Source organism: Schistocerca serialis, chromosome 11, assembly GCF_023864345.2.
Source record: "Schistocerca serialis cubense isolate TAMUIC-IGC-003099 chromosome 11, iqSchSeri2.2, whole genome shotgun sequence".
Classification (NCBI taxonomy): domain Eukaryota; kingdom Metazoa; phylum Arthropoda; class Insecta; order Orthoptera; family Acrididae; genus Schistocerca; species Schistocerca serialis.
Window position 1 is genome coordinate 7,892,684 of NC_064648.1, and position 19,203 is coordinate 7,911,886.

Sequence of the window (19,203 nt, forward strand, 5' to 3'; positions counted from 1 at the left end):
ACTTAAGTACAAGAGAACTGACTCTTCCTACTGTCTTTGTTTTGAACCATTCGTTTGACACTAGTTATAGATTCCGATGCTTCACTTCGGGTTTACTGAATTACACTGACCTTCTTATTGACGATGAAACACAGAAATTGCATCGGAATTAAATACACAAGGCACAATGCCGACTCAAGTACAAGAAGACTGGCTCTTCTTACTGTCTATGGTTTGAACCATTCTTGTGACACTAGTTATAGATTCCGATGCTTCACTTCGGGTTTACTGAATTACACTGACCTTCCTATTGACGATGAAACACAGAAATTGCATCGAAATTAAATAGAAAAGGCACAATGCCGACTTAAGTACAAGATAACTGACTCTTCTTACTGTCTATGTTTTGACCCATTCCCGTGACAATAGTTATAGATTCCGATGCTTCACTTCAGGTTTACTGTATCCCTCTGACCTTCTTATTGACGATGAAACACAGAAATTGCATCGGAATTAAATACAAAAACACAATGCCGAATTAAGTACAAGAGAACTGACTCTTCTTACTGTCTATGCTTTGAACCATTCCTGTGACACTAGTTGTAGATTCCGATGCTTTACTTCAAGTTTACTGTATCCCACTGACCTTCTTATTGACGATGAAACACATAAATTGCATCGGAATTAAATACAAAAGGCACTATGCCAACTCAAGTACAAGAAGACAGGCTCTTCTTACTGTCTATGTCTTGAACCATTCCTGCGACACTAGTTATAGATACCGATGTTTCACTTCGGATTTACTGTATCCCTCTGACCTTCTTATTGACGATGAAACACAGAAATTGCCCCGGAATTAAATAGAAAAGTCACAATGCCGATTATGTACATGAAAACTGATTCGTCTTACTATCTATGTTTTGAACCATTCCTGTGACACTAGTTATAGATTCCGATGCTTCACTTCAGGTTTACCGTATCCCTCTCACCTCCTTATTGACGATGAAACACAGAAATTGCATCGGAATTAAATACAAGAGGCACAATGCTGTCTTAAGAACAAGAAAACTGACTCTTCTTACTGCCTATGTTTTGAACCATTCATGTGACACTAGTTATGGATTCGGATGCTTCACTTCAGGTTAACTGTACCCTCTGACCTTCTTATTGACGATGAAACACAGAAATTGCATCAGAATTAAATACAAAAGGCACAATGCCGACTCAAGTACACGAAGACTGGCTCTTCTTACTCTCTATGATTTGAAACTTTCCTGTGAGACCGGTTTTAGAATCCGATGCTTCACTTCAGGTTTACTGTATCCCTCTGACCTTCTTATTGACGATGAAACACAGAAATTGCATCGGAATTAAATACAAAAGGCACAATGCCGACTTAAGTTCAAGAAAACTGACTCTTCTTACTGTCTATGTTTTGAACCATTCCTGTGACACTAGTTATAGATTCCGATGCTTCACTTCAGATTTACTGTATCCGTCTGACCTTCTTATTGACGATGAAACACTGAAGTTCCATCGGAATTAAATACAAAAGTCACAACGCCGACTTAAGTACAGGAAAACTGACTCTTCTTACTCTCTATGTTTTGAACCATTCCTGTGACACTAGTTATAGATTCCGATGCTTCACATCAGGTTTACTGTATCCGTCTGACCTTCTTATTGACGATGAAACACAGAAATTGAATCATAAATAAACAGAAAAAGCACAATGCTGACTTAAGTACAAGAAAACTAACTCTTCTTACTGTCTATGTTTTCAACCATTCCGGTGAGACCAGTTTTGGGTCCGATGCTTCACTTCAGGTTAACTGTATCCCTTGGACCTTCTTATTGACGATGAAACACAGAAATTGCATCGGAATTAAATACAAAAGGCACACTGCCGACTTAAGTACAAGAAGACTGACTATCCTTACTGACTATGTTTTGAACATTTCCTGTGAGACCAGTTTTAGATTCCGATGCTTCACTATATGTTTACTGTATCCCTTGGAAGTTCTTATACACGATTAAACACAGAAATTGCATCAGAATTAAATACAAAAGGCACAATGCCGACTTAAGTACAAGAAGACTGACTCTTCTTACTGACTATGTTTTGAACATTTCCTGTGAGACCAGTTTTAGATTCCGATGCTTCACTATATGTTTACTGTATCCCTTGCACCTTCTTATTGACGATGAAACACAGAAATTCCATCAGAATTAAATACAAAAGGCACTATGATGACTTAAGTACAAGAAGACTGACTCTTCCTACTGACTATGATTTCAACATTTCCTGTGAGACCAGTTTTAGATTCCGATGCTTCACTATATGTTTACTGTATCTCTCTGACCTTCTTATTGACGATGAAACACAGATATTGCATCAGAATTAAATAGAAAAGGCACAATGCCGACTTAAGTACAAGAAAACTGACTCTTCTTACTGTCTAAGATTTGAAGCATTCCCGTGACACTAGTTATAGATTCCGATGCTTCACTTCAGGTTTACTGTATCCCTCTGACCTTCTTATTGACGATGAAACACAGAAATTGCATCGGAATTAAATACAAACGCACAATGCCGACTTAAGTACAAGAGAACTGACTCTTCCTACTGTCATTGTTTTGAACCATTCCTGTGACACTAGTTATAGATTCCGATACTTCACTTTAGGTATACTATTTCACTCTGACCTTCTTATTGACGATGAAACACAGAAATTGCATCGGAATTAAATGCAAAAGGCACAATGCCGACTCAAGTACAAAAGACTGGCTCTTCTTCCTGTCTATGTTTTGAAACTTTCCTGTGAGACCGGTTTTAGATTCCGATGCTTCACTTCAGGTTTACTGTATCCCTTGGATCTTGTTATTGACGACGGAACGCAGAAATTGCATCGGAATTAAATACAAAAGGCACAATGCCGCCTTAAGTACAAGAAGACTCACACTTCCTACTGACTATCTTTGAACATTTCCTGTTATACCAGTTTTAGATTCCGATGTTTCACTATATGTTTACTGTATCCCTTGGACCTTCTTATTGACGATTATACACAGAAATTGCATCGGAATTAAATACAAAAGGCACAATGCCGAATTAAGTACAAGAAGACTGACTGTTCTTACTGACTATGTTTTCACATTTCCTGTGAGACCAGTTTTAGATTCCGATGCTTCATTATATGTTTACTGTATCCCTTGGACCTTCTTATTGACGATGAAACACAGAAATTGCATCAGAATTAAATACAAAAGGCACTATGCTGACTTAAGTACAAGAAGACTGACTCTTCCTACTGACTATGATTTCAACATTTCCTGTGAGACCAGTTTTAGATTCCGATGCTTCACTATATGTTTACTGTATCTCGCTGACCTTCTTATTGACGATGAAACACAGAAATTGCATCAGAATTAAATAGAAAAGGCACAATGCCGACCTAAGTACAAGAAAACTGACTCATCTTACTGTCTAAGATTTGAAGCATTCCCGTGACACTAGTTATAGATTCCGATGCTTCACTTCAGGTTTATTGTATCCCTCTGACCTTCTTATTGACGATAAAACACAGAAATTGCATCGGAATTAAATACAAAAGCACAATGCCGCCTTAAGTACAAGAGAACTGACTCTTCCTACTGTCTTTGTTTTGAACATTCCTGTGACACTAGTTATAGATTCCGATGCTTCACTTCGGGTTTACTGTATCCCACTGACCTTCTTATTGTCGATGAAACCGAGAAATTGCATCGGAATTAAATACAAAAGGCACAATGCCGACTCAAGTACAAGATGACTGGCTCTTCTTACTCTCTATGCCTTGAACCATTCTTGTGACACTAGTTATAGATTCCGATGCTTCACTTCAGGACTACTGTATCCCTCTGACCTTCTTATTGACGATGAAACACAGAAATTGCATCGAAATTAAATACATAGGCACAATGCCGACTCAATTACAAGAAGACTGGCTCTTCTTACTGTCAATGTTTTGAACCATTCCTGTGACACTTGTTATAGATTCCGATGCTTCACTTTAGGTTTACCGTATCCATCTGACCTTCCTATAGACGATGAAACACAGAAATTGCATCGAAATTAAATAGAAAAGGCATAATGCCGACTTAAGTACAAGAAATCTGAAGCTTCTTTCCGTCTATGTTTTGACCCATTCCCGTGACACTAGTTATGGATTCCGATGCTTCACTTCAGGTTTACTGTATCCCTCTGACCTTCTTATTGACGATGAAACACAGAAATTGCATCGGAATTAAATACAAACGGCACAATGCCGACTCAAGTACATGAAGACAGGCTCTTCTTACCGTCTATGTTTTGAACCATTCCTGCGTCACTAGTTATAGATTCCGATGCTTCACTTCGGGTTTACTGTATCCCTCGCACCTTCTTATTGATGATGAAACACAGAAATTGCATCGGAATTAAATAGAAAAGGCACAATGCCGATTAAGTACATGAAAACTGATTCTTCTTACTATTTGTGCTTTGAACCATTCCTGTGACACTAGTTATAGATTCCGATGCCTCACTTCAGGTTTACAGTATCCCTCTGACCTCCTTATTGACGATAAAACACAGAAATTGCATCGGAATTAAATACAAAAGGCACAATGCCGACTTAAGTACAAGAAAATTGACTCTTCCTACAGTCTATGTTTTGAACCATTCATGTGACTCTAGCTATGCATTCCGATGCTTCACTTCAGGTTTACTGTATCCCTCTGACCCTCTTATTGACAATGAAACACAGAAATTGCATCGGAATTAAATACAAGAGGCACAATGCCGACTTAAGTACAAGAACACTGACTCTTCTTACTTTCTATGCTTTGAACCATTCCTGTAACACTAGTTGTAGATTCCGATGCTACACTTCAGGTTTACTGTATCCCTCTGACCTTCTTATTGACGATGAAACACAGATATTGGATCGGAATGAAATAAAAAAGGCACAATGCCGTCTTATGTGTAAGACAACTGACTGATCTTACTGTCAATGTTTTGAACCATTCCTGTGACACTAGTTATAGATTCCGATGATTCACTTCAGGTTTACTGTATCCCTCTGACTTTCTTATTGACGATGAAACACAGAAATTGCCTCGGAATTGAATACAAAAGGCACAATGCCGACATAAGTACAAGAAAACTGACCCTTCTTACTGTCTATGATTTGAACCATTCCTGTGACCCTAGTTATAGATTCCGATGCTTCACTTCCGGTTCACTGTATCCCTCCGACCTTCTTATTGACAATGATACACTGAATTTCCATCGGAATTAAATACAAAAGGCACAATGCCGACTTAAGTACAATAAAACTGACTCTTCTTACTGTCTATGTATTGAACCATTCCTGTGACCCTAGTTATAGATTCCGATGCTTCACTTCACTTTTACTGTATGACTCTGACCTTCTTATTGACGATAACACACAATTTTTTGTATCAGAATTAAATACAAAAGGCACAATGCCGACTTAAGCACAAGAAGACTGACTCTTCTTACTGACTATGATTTGAACATTTCCTGTGAAACCAGTTTTAGATTCCGATGCTTCACTATATGTTTACTGTATCCCTTGGACCTTCTTATTGACGATGAACCACAGAAATTGCATCAGAATTAAATACAAGAGGCACTATGCTTACTTAAGTACAAGAAGACTGACTCTTCCTACTGACTATGATTTCAACATTTCCTGTTGGACCAGTTTTAGATTCCGATGCTTCACTATATGTTTACTGTATCTGTCTGACCTTCCTATTGACGATGAAACACAGAAATTGCATCAGAATTAAATAGAAAAGGCACAATGCCGACTTAAGTACACGAAAACTGACTCTTCTTACTGTCTAAGATTTGAAGCACTCCCGTGACACTAGTTATGGATTCCGATGCTTCACTTCATGTTTACTGTATCCCTCTGACCTTCTTATTGACGATGAAACACAGAAATTGCATCGGAATTAAATACAAAAGCACAATGCCGACTTAAGTACATGAGAACTGACTCTTCCTACTGTATTTGTTTTGAACCATTCCTGTGATACTAGTTACAGATTCCGATGCTTCACTTCGGGTTTACTGTATCCCACTGACCTTCTTATTGTCGATGAAACACAGAAATTGCGTCGGAATTAAATACACAAGGTACAATGCCGACTCAAGTACAAGAAGACTGGCTCTTCTTACTGTCTATGCTTTGAACCATTCTTGTGACACTAGTTATAGATTCCGATGCTTCACTTCAGGTTTACTGTATCCCTCTGACATTCTTATTGACGATGAAACGAAGATATTGCATCGAAATTAAATACATAGGCACAATGCAGACTCAAGTACAAGAAGACTGGATCTACTTACTGTCTATGTTTTGAACCATTCCTGTGACACTTGTTATAGATTCCGATGCTTCACTTCAGGTTTACTGTATCCCTCTGACCTTCCTATTGACGATGAAACCCAGAAATTGCATCGAAATTAAATAGAAAAGGCACAATGCCGACTTAAGTACAAGAAATCTGACTTTTCTTACCGTCTATGTTTTGACCCATTCCCGTGACACTACTTATAGATTCCGATGCTTCACTTCAGGTTTACTGTATCCCTCTGACCTTCTTATTGACGATGAAACACAGAAATTGCTTCGGAATTAAATACAAAAGCACAATACCGACTTAAGTACAAGAGAATTGACTCTCCTTACTGTCTATGTTTTGAACCATTCCTGTGACAATAGTTATAGATTCCGATGCTTCACTTCAGGTTTACTGTATCCCACTGACCTTCTTATTGACGATGAAACACAGAAATTGCATCGGAACTAAATACAAAAAGCACAATGCCATCTCAAGTACAAGAAGACAGGCTCTTCTTACTGTCTATGTTTCGAACCATTCCTGCGACACTAGTTATAGATTCCGATGCTTCACTTCGGGTTTACTGTATCCCTCGCACCTTCTTATTGACGATGAAACACAGAAATTGCATCGGAATTAAATAGAAAAGGCACAATGCCGATTAAGTACTTGAAAACTGATTCTTCTTACTATCTGTGTTTTGAGCCATTCCTGTGACACTAGTTATAGATTCCGATGCCTCACTTCAGGTTTACCGTATCCCTCTGACCTCCTTATTGACGATGAAACACAGAAATGGCATCGGAATTAAATACAATAGGCACAATGCCGACTTAAGTACAAGAAAATTGACTCTTCTTGCAGTCTATGTTTTGAACCATTCATGTGACACTAGCTATGCATTCCGATGCTCACTTCAGGTTTACTGTATCCCTCTGACCTTCTTATTGAAGATGAAATACAGAAATTGCATCGGAATTGAATACAAAAGTCACAATGCCGACTCAAGTACACGGTGACTGGCTCTTCTTACTGTCTATGTTTTGAAACTTTCCTGTGAGACCGGTTTTAGATTCCGATGCTTCACTTCAGGTTTACTGTATCCCTCTGTGCTTCTTATTGACGATGAAACACAGAAATTGCATCGGAATTAAATGCAAAAGGCACAATGCCGACTTAAATACAAGAAAACTGACTCTTCTTACTTTCTATGCTTTGAACCATTCCTGTAACACTAGTTGTAGATTCCGATGCTACACTTCAGGTTTACTGAATCCCTCTGACCTTCGTATTGACGATGAAACACAGATATTGGATCGGAATTAAATAGAAAAGGCACAATACCGTCTTATGTGCAAGAAAACTGACTGTTCTTACTGTCTATGTTTTGAACCATTCCTGTGACACTAGTTATAGATTCCGATGCTTCACTTCAGGTATACTCTATCCCGCTGACCTTCTAATTGACGATGAAACACAGAAATTGCCTGGGAATTAAATATAAAAAGCACAATGCCGACTTAAGTACAAGAAAACTGACTCTTCTTACTGTCTATGATTTGAACCATTCCTGTGACACTAGTTATAGATTCCGATGCTTCACTTCAGGTTCACTGTATCCCTCTGACCTTCTTATTGACGATGAAACACAGAAATTGCATCGGAATTAAATAGAAAAGGCACAATGCCGATTAAGTACTTGAAAACTGATTCTTCTTACTATCTGTGTTTTGAGCCATTCCTGTGACACTAGTTATAGATTCCGATGCTTCACTTCAGGTTTACTGTATGCCTCTGGCCTTCTTATTGACGATAACACACAATTTTTTGCATCAGAATTAAATACAAAAGGCACAATGCCGACTTAAGTACAAGAAAACTGACTCATCTTACTGTCTATGTTTTGAACCATTCCTGTGACACTAGTTATAGATTCCGATGCTTCACTTCAGGTTTACTGTATCCCTCTGACCTTATTGGTAATGAAACACAGAAATTGCATCGGAATTAAATATAAAAGGTACAATGCAGATTTAAATACAAGAAAACTGACTCTTCTTACTGTCTATGTTTTGAACCATTCATGTGACAGTAATTATAGATGCCGATGCTTCACTTCAGGTTTACTGTATCCCTCTGACCTTCTTATTGACGATGAAACACAGAAATTGCATCGGAATTAAATACAAAAGGCACAATGCCGACTTAAGTACAAGAAAACTGACACTTCTTACTGTCTATTTTTTGAACCTTTCCTGTGACACTAGTTATAGATTCCGATGCTTCACTTCAGGTTTACTGTATCCCTCTGACCTTCTTATTGACGATGAAACACAGAAATTGCATCGGAATTAAATACAAAAGGCACAATGCCGACTTAAGTACAAGAAAACTGGATCTTCTTACTGTCTATGTTTTGATCCATTCCTGTGGCACCAGTTATAGATTCCGATGCTTCACTTCAGATTCACTGTATCCCTCTGACCTTCTTATTGACGATGAAACACAAAAATTGCATCCGAATTAAATACAAAAGGCACAATGCGACTTAAGTACAAGAAAATTAACTCTTCTTACTGTCTATGTTTTGAATCATTCATGTGACACTAGTTATAGATTCCGATGCTTCACTTCAGGTTTACTGTATCCCTCTGACCTTCTTATTGACAATGAAACACAGAAATTGAATCGGAATTAAATACAAGAGGCACAATGCCGACTTAAGTACAAGAAAACTGACTCTTCTTACTTTCTATGCTTTGAACCATTCCTGTAACACTAGTTGAAGATTCCGATGCTACACTTCAGGTTTACTGTATCCCTCTGACCTTCTTATTGACGATGAAACACAGATATTGGATCGGAATTAAATAGAAAAGGCACAATGCCGACTTATGTACAAGAAAACTGTTTACTGTCTATGCTTTTGAACCATTCCTCTGACACTAGTTATAGATTCCGATGAATCACTTCAGGTCTTCTGTATGCCTCTGACCTTCTTATTGACGATAACACACAAGTTTTTGCATCAGAACCAAATATAAAAGGCACAATGCCGACTTAAGTACAAGAAAACTGACTCTTCTTACTGTCTATGCTTTTGAACCATTCCTGTGACACTAGTTATAGATTCCGATGCTTCACTTCAGGTTTACTGTATCCCTCTGACCTTCTTATTGACGATGAAACACAGAAATTGCATCGGAATTAAATACAAAAGGTACAATGCGGATTTAAATACAAGAAAACTGACTCTTCTTACTATCTATGTTTTGAACCATTCATGTGTCACTAATTATGGATGCCGATGCTTCACTTCAGGTTTACTGTAACCCTCTGACCTTCTTATTGTCGATGAAACACAGAAATTGCATCTGAATTAAATAGAAAAGGCACAATGCCGACTTAAGTACAAGAAAACTGACTCTTCGTACTGTCTATGTTTGAACCACACCTGTGACACTAGTTATAGATTGCGATGCTTCACTTCAGGTTTACTGTATCCCTCTGACCATCTTATTGACGATGCAACACAGAAATTGCATTGGAATTAATTACGAAAGGCAAAATGCCCACTTAAGTACAAGACAACTGACTCTTCTTACTGTCTGTGTTTTGAACCATTCCTGTGACACTAGTTATAGATTCCGATGCTTCACTTCAGGATTACTGTATCCCTCTGACATTCTAATTGACGATGAAGCACAGAAATTGCATCGGAATTAAATGCAAAAGGCAAGATGCCGACATAAGTACAAGAAAACTGGATCTTCTTACTGTCTATATTTTGAACCATTCCTGTGACACTAGTTATAGATTCCGATGCTTCACTTCAGGTTCACTGTATCCCTCTTACCTTCTTATTGACGATGAAACACAGAAATTGCATCGGAATTAAATACGAAAGGCACAATGCCGACTTAAGTACAATAAAACTGACTCTTCTTACTGTCTATGTATTGAACCACTCCTGTGACACTAGTTATAGATTCCGATGCTTCACTTCAGGTTTACTGTGTGCCTCTGACATTCTTATTGACGATAACACACAATTTTTTGCATCAGAATTAAATACAAAAGGCACAATGCCGATTTAAGTACAAGAAAACTGACTGTTCTTACTGTCTATGTTTTGAACCATTCCTGTGACACTAGTTATAGATTCCGATGCTTCACTTCAGGTTTACTGTATCCCTCTGGCCTTCTTATTGACGATGAAACACAGAAATTGCATCGGAATTAAAAACAAAAGGTACAATGCTGATTTAAATACAAGAAAACTGACACTTCTTACTGTCTATGTTTTGAACCATTCATGTGACACTAATTATAGATGCCGATGCTTCACTTCAGGTTTATTGTATCCCTCTGACCTTCTGATTGACGATGAAACACAGAAATTTCATCGGAATTAAATACAAAAGGCACAATGCCGACTTAAGTACAAGAAAATTGACTCTTCTTACTGTCTATGTTTTGAACCATTCCTGAGACACTAGTTATAGATTCCGATGCTTCACTTCAGGTTTACTGTATCCCTCTGACCTTCTTATTGACGATGAAACACATAAATTGCATCGGAATTAAATACAAAAGGCACAATGCTGACTTAAGTACAAGAAAACTGACTCTTCTTACTGTCTATGTTTTGAACCTTTCCTGTGACACTAGTTATAGATTCCTATGCTTCACTTCAGGTTCACTGCATCCCTCTGACCTTCTTATTGACGATGAAACACTGAAATTGCATCGGAATTAAATACAAAAGGCACAATGCGGACTTAAGTACAAGAAAACTGACTCTTCTTACTGTCTATGTTTTGAACCATACCTGTGACACTAGTTATAGATTCCGATGGTTCACTTCAGGTTTACTGTATCCCTCTGACCTTCTTATTGACGATGAAACACAGAAAACGCATCGGAATTAAATACAAAAGGCACAATGCCGACTTAAGTACGAGAAAACTGACTCTTCTTGCTGTCTATGTTTTGAACCATTCATTTGACACTCGTTATAGATTCCGATGCTTCACTTCAGGTTTACTGTATCCCTCCGACCTTCTTATTGACGATGAAACACAGAAATTGCATCGGAATTAAATACATAAGGCACAATGCCCACTTAAGTACAAGACAACTGACTCTTCTTACTGTGTGTGCTTTGAACCATTCCTGTGACACAAGTTATAGATTCCGATGCTTCACTTCAGGTTTACTGTATCCCTCTGACATTCTTATTGACGATGAAACACAGAAATTGCATCGGAATTAAATACAAAAGGCACGATGCCGACATAAGTACAAGAAAACTGGATCTTCTTACTGTCTATGTTTTGAACCATTCCTGTGGCACTGGTTATAGATTCCGATGCTTCACTTCAGGTTCACTGTATCCCTCTGACCTTCTTATTGACGATGAAACACAGAAATTGCATCGCAATTAAATACAAAAGGTGCAATGCTGATTTAAACACAAGATAACTGACTCTTCTTACTGTCTCTGTTTTGAACCATTCATGTGACACTAATTATTGATGCCGATGCTTCACTTCAGGTTTACTGTAACCCTCTGACCTTCTTATTGTCGATGAAACACAGAAATTGCATCTGAATTAAATAGAAAAGGCACAATGCCGACTTAAGTACAAGAAAACTGACTCTTCGTACTGTCTATGTTTGAACCACACCTGTGACACTAGTTATAGATTGCGATGCTTCACTTCAGGTTTACTGTATCCCTCTGACCATCTTATTGACGATGCAACACAGAAATTGCATTGGAATTAAATACGAAAGGCAAAATGCCCACTTAAGTACAAGACAACTGACTCTTCTTACTGTCTGTGTTTTGAACCATTCCTGTGACACTAGTTATAGATTCCGATGCTTCACTTCAGGATTACTGTATCCCTCTGACATTCTAATTGACGATGAAGCACAGAAATTGCATCGGAATTAAATGCAAAAGGCAAGATGCCGACATAAGTACAAGAAAACTGGATCTTCTTACTGTCTATATTTTGAACCATTCCTGTGACACTAGTTATAGATTCCGATGCTTCACTTCAGGTTCACTGTATCCCTCTTACCTTCTTATTGACGATGAAACACAGAAATTGCATCGGAATTAAATACGAAAGGCACAATGCCGACTTAAGTACAATAAAACTGACTCTTCTTACTGTCTATGTATTGAACCACTCCTGTGACACTAGTTATAGATTCCGATGCTTCACTTCAGGTTTACTGTGTGCCTCTGACCTTCTTATTGACGATAACACACAATTTTTTGCATCAGAATTAAATACAAAAGGCACAATGCCGATTTAAGTACAAGAAAACTGACTGTTCTTACTGTCTATGTTTTGAACCATTCCTGTGACACTAGTTATAGATTCCGATGCTTCACTTCAGGTTTACTGTATCCCTCTGGCCTTCTTATTGACGATGAAACACAGAAATTGCATCGGAATTAAAAACAAAAGGTACAATGCTGATTTAAATACAAGAAAACTGACACTTCTTACTGTCTATGTTTTGAACCATTCATGTGACACTAATTATAGATGCCGATGCTTCACTTCAGGTTTATTGTATCCCTCTGACCTTCTGATTGACGATGAAACACAGAAATTTCATCGGAATTAAATACAAAAGGCACAATGCCGACTTAAGTACAAGAAAACTGACTCTTCTTACTGTCTATGTTTTGAACCATTCCTGAGACACTAGTTATAGATTCCGATGCTTCACTTCAGGTTTACTGTATCCCTCTGACCTTCTTATTGACGATGAAACACATAAATTACATCGGAATTAAATACAAAAGGCACAATGCTGACTTAAGTACAAGAAAACTGACTCTTCTTACTGTCTATGTTATGAACCTTTCCTGTGACACTAGTTATAGATTCCTATGCTTCACTTCAGGTTCACTGCATCCCTCTGACCTTCTTATTGACGATGAAACACTGAAATTGCATCGGAATTAAATACAAAAGGCACAATGCGGACTTAAGTACAAGAAAACTGACTCTTCTTACTGTCTATGTTTTGAACCATACCTGTGACACTAGTTATAGATTCCGATGGTTCACTTCAGGTTTACTGTATCCCTCTGACCTTCTTATTGACGATGAAACACAGAAAACGCATCGGAATTAAATACAAAAGGCACAATGCCGACTTAAGTACGAGAAAACTGACTCTTCTTGCTGTCTATGTTTTGAACCATTCATTTGACACTCGTTATAGATTCCGATGCTTCACTTCAGGTTTACTGTATCCCTCTGACCTTCTTATTGACGATGAAACACAGAAATTGCATCGGAATTAAATACATAAGGCACAATGCCCACTTAAGTACAAGACAACTGACTCTTCTTACTGTGTGTGCTTTGAACCATTCCTGTGACACAAGTTATAGATTCCGATGCTTCACTTCAGGTTTACTGTATCCCTCTGACATTCTTATTGACGATGAAACACAGAAATTGCATCGGAATTAAATACAAAAGGCACGATGCCGACATAAGTACAAGAAAACTGGATCTTCTTACTGTCTATGTTTTGAACCATTCCTGTGGCACTGGTTATAGATTCCGATGCTTCACTTCAGGTTCACTGTATCCCTCTGACCTTCTTATTGACGATGAAACACAGAAATTGCATCGCAATTAAATACAAAAGGTGCAATGCTGATTTAAACACAAGATAACTGACTCTTCTTACTGTCTCTGTTTTGAACCATTCATGTGACACTAATTATAGATGCCGATGCTTCACATCAGGTTTACTGTATCCCTCTGACCTTCTTATTGTCGATGAAACACAGAAATTGCATCTGAATTAAATAGAAAAGGCACAATGCCGACTTAAGTACAAGAAAACTGACTCTTCGTACTGTCTATGTTTGAACCACTCCTGTGACACTAGTTATAGATTCCAATGCTTCACTTCAGGATTACTGTATCCCTCTGACATTCTAACTGACGATGAAGCACAGAAATTGCATCGGAATTAAATGCAAAAGGCACGATGCCGACATAAGTACAAGAAAACTAGATCTTCTTACTGTCTATGTTTTGAACCATTGATGTGACACTAGTTATAGATTCCGATGCTTCACTTCAGGTTTACTGTATCCCTCTGACCTTCTTATTGTCAATGAAACACAGAAATTGCATCGGAATTAAATACAAGAGGCACAATGCCGACTTAAGTACAAGAAAACTGACTCTTCTTACTTTCTATGCTTTGAACCATTCCTGTAACACTAGTTGTAGATTGCGATGCAACACTTCAGGTTTACTGTATCCCTCTGACCTTCTTATTGACGATGATACACTGAATTTCCATCGGAGTTAAATACAAAAGGCACAATGCCGACTTAAGTACAATAAAACTGACACTTCTTACAGTCTATGTATTGAACCACTCCTGTGACACTAGTTATAGATTCCGATGCTTCACTTCAGGTTTACTGTATGCCTCTGACCTTCTTATTGACGATAACACACAATTTTTTGCATCAGAATTAAATACAAAAGGCACAATGCCGATTTTAGTACAAGAAAACTGACTCTTCTTACTGTCTATGTTTTGAACCATTCCTGTGACACTAGTTATAGATTCCGATGCTTCACTTCAGGTTTACTGTATCCCTCTGACCTTCTTATTGACGATGAAACACAGAAATTGCATCGGAATTAAATACAAAAGGTACAATGCTGATTTAAATACAATGAAAACTGACACTTCTTACTGTCTATGTTTTGAACCATTCATGTGACACTAATTATAGATGCCGATGCTTCACTTCAGGTTTATTGTATCCCTCTGACCTTCTGATTGACGATGAAACACAGAAATTTCATCGGAATTAAATACAAAAGGCACAATGCCGACTTAAGTACAAGAAAACTGACTCTTCTACTGTCCATGTTTTGAACCATTCCTGAGACACTAGTTATAGATTCCGATGCTTTACTTCAGGTTTACTGTATCCCTCTGACCTTCTTATTGACGATGAAACACATAAATTGCATCGGAATTAAATACAAAAGGCACAATGCCGACTTAAGTACAAGAAAACTGACTCTTCTTACTGTCTATGTTTTGAACCATTCCTGTGACACTAGTTATAGATTCCGATGCATCACTTCAGGTTCACTGCATCCCTCTGACCTTCTTATTGACGATGAAACACTGAAATTGCATCGGAATTAAATACAAAAAGCACAATGCCGACTTAAGTACGAGAAAACTGACTCTTCTTACTGTCTATGTTTTGAACCATACCTGTGACACTAGTTATAGATTCCGATGCTTCACTTCAGGTTTACTGTATCCCTCTGATCTTCTTATTGACGATGAAACACAGAAAACGCATCGGAATTAAATACAAAAGGCACAATGCCGACTTAAGTACGAGAAAACTGACTCTTCTTGCTGTCTATGTTTTGAACCATTCATTTGACACTCGTTATAGATTCCGATGCTTCACTTCAGGTTTACTGTATCCCTCTGACCTTCTTATTGACGATGAAACACAGAAATTGCATCGGAATTAAATACGAAAGGCACAATGCCCACTTAAGTACAAGACAACTGACTCTTCTTACTGTCTGTGTTTTGAACCATTCCTGTGACACAAGTTATAGATTCCGATGCTTCACTTCAGGTTTACTGTATCCCTCTGACCTTCTTATTGACGATGAAACACAGAAATTGCATCGGAATTAAATACAAAAGGCACAATGCCGACTTAAGTACAAGAAAACTGACTCTTCTTACTGTCTATGTTTTGAACCATTCCTGTGACACTAGTTATAGATTCCGATGCTTCACTTCAGGTTTACTGTATCCCTCTGAGCTTCTTATTGACGATGAAACACCGAAATTGCATCGGAATTAAATACAAAAGGTACAATGCTGATTTAAATGCAAGAAAAATGACACTTCTTACTGTCTATGTTTTGAACCATTCATGTGACACTAATTATAGATGCCGATGCTTCACTTCAGGTTTATTGTATCCCTCTGACCTTCTGATTGACGATGAAACACAGAAATTTCATCGGAATTAAATACAAAAGGCACAATGCCGACTTAAGTACAAGAAAACTGACTCTTCTTACTGTCTATGTTTTGAACCATTCCTGAGACACTAGTTATAGATTGCGATGCTTCACTTCAGGTTTACTGTATCCCTCTGACCTTCTTATTGACGATGAAACACATAAATTGCATCGGAATTAAATACAAAAGGCACATTGCCGACTTAAGTACAAGAAAACTGACTCTTCATACTGTCTGTGTTTTGAACCATTCCTGTGACACAAGTTATAGATTCCGATGCTTCACTTCAGGTTTACTTTATCCCTCTGAAATTCTTATTGACGATGAAACACAGAAATTGCATCGGAATTAAATACAAAAGGCACGATGCTCACATAAGTACAAGAAAACTGGATCTTCTTACTGTCTATGTTTTGAACCATTCCTGTGGCACTGGTTATAGATTCCGATGCTTCACTTCAGGTTCACTGTATCCCTCTGACCTTCTTATTGACGATGAAACACAGAAATTGCATCCGAATTAAATACAAAAGGCACAATGCGACTTAAGTACAAGTAAACTGACTCTTCTTACTGTCTATGTTTTGAATCATTCATGTGACACTAGTTATAGATTCCGATGCTTCACTTCAGGTTTACTGTATCCCTCTGACCTTCTTATTGACAATGAAACACAGAAATTGCATCGGAATTAAATACAAGAGGCACAATGCCGACTTAAGTACAAGAAATCTGACTCTTCTTACTTTCTATGCTTTGAACCATTCCTGTAACACTAGTTGTAGATTCCGATGCTACACTTCAGGTTTACTGTATCCCTCTGACCTTCTTATTGACGATGAAACACAGATATTGGATCGGAATTAAATAGAAAAGGCACAATGCCGACTTATGTGCAAAAAAACTGACTGTTCTTACTGTCTATGTTTGAACCATTCCTGTGACACTAGTTATAGATTCCGATGCTTCACTTCAGGTTTACTGTATGCCTCTGACCTTCTTATTGACGATAACACACAATTTTTTGCATCAGAATTAAATACAAAAGGCACAATGCCGACTTATGTACAAGAAAACAGACTCTTCTTACTGTCTATGATTTGAACCATTCCTGAACCACTAGTTAAAGATTCCGATGCTTCACTTCAGGTTCACTGTATCCCTCTGACCTTCTTATTGACGATGATACACTAAATTTCCATCGGAGTTAAATACAAAAGGCACTATGCCGACCTAAGTACAATAAAACTGACTCTACTTACTGTCTATGTATTGAACCATTCCTGTGACACTAGTTATAGATTCCGATGCTTCACTTCAGGTTTACTGTATGCCTCTGACCTTCTTATTGACGATAACAAACAATTTTTTGCATCAGAATTAAAAACAAAAGGCACAAGCCGACTTAAGTACAAGAAAACTGACTCTTCTTACTGTCTATGCTTTTGAACCATTCCTGTGACACTAGTTATAGATTCCGATTCATCACTTCAGGTTTACTGTATCCCCCTGACCTTCTTATTGACGATGAACCACAGAAATTGCATCGGAATTAAATACAAAAGGTACAATGCTAATTTAAATACAAGAAAACTGACTCTTCTTACTGTCTATGTTTTGAACCATTCATGTGACACTAATTATAGATGCCGATGCTTCACATCAGGTTTACTGTATCCCTCTGACCTTCTTATTGTCGATGAAACACACAAATTGCATCGGAATTAAATAGAAAAGGCACAATGCCGACTTAAGTACAAGAAAACTGACTCTTCGTACTGTCTATGTTTTGAACCACTCCTGTGACACTAGTTATAGATTCCGATGCTTCACTTGAGGTTTACTGTATCCCTCTGACCTTCTTATTGACGATGAAACACAGAAATTGCATCGGTATTAAATACGAAATGCACAATGCCCACTTAAGTACAACACAACTGACCCTTCTTACTGTCTGTGTTTTGAACCATTCCTGTGACACTAGTTATAGATTCCGATGCTTCACTTCAGGATTACTGTATCCCTCTGACATTCTAATTGACGATGAAACACAGAAATTGCATCGGAATTAAATACAAAAGGCACAATGCCGACTTAAGTACAAGAAAACTGACTTTTCTTACTGTCTATGTTTTGAACCATTCATGTGACACTAGTTATAGATTCCGATGCTTCACTTCAGGTTTACTGTATCCCTCTGAGCTTCTTATTGACAATGAAACACAGAAATTGTATCGGAATTAAATACAAGAGGCACAATGCCGACTTAAGTACAAGAAAACTGACTCTTTTTACTTTCTATGCTTTGAACCATTCCTGCAACACTAGTTGTAGATTCCGATGCTACACTTCAGGTTTACTGTATCCCTCTGACCTTCTTATTGACGATGAAACACAGATTTTGGATCGGAATTAAATAGAAAAGGCACAATTCCGACTTATGTACAAGAAAACTGACTGTTCTTACTGTTTATGTTTTGAACCATTCCTGTGACACTAGTTATAGATTCCGATGCTTCACTTCAGGTTTACTGTATCCCTCTGACCTTCTTATTGACGATGAAACACCGAAATTGCATGGGAATTAAATACAAAAGGCACAATGCCGTCTTAAGTACAAGGAAACTGACTCTTCTTACTGTCTATGATTTGAACCATTCCAGTGACACTAGTTATAGATTCCGATGCTTCACTTCAGGTTCACTGTATCCCTCTGACCTTCTTATTGACGATGATACACTG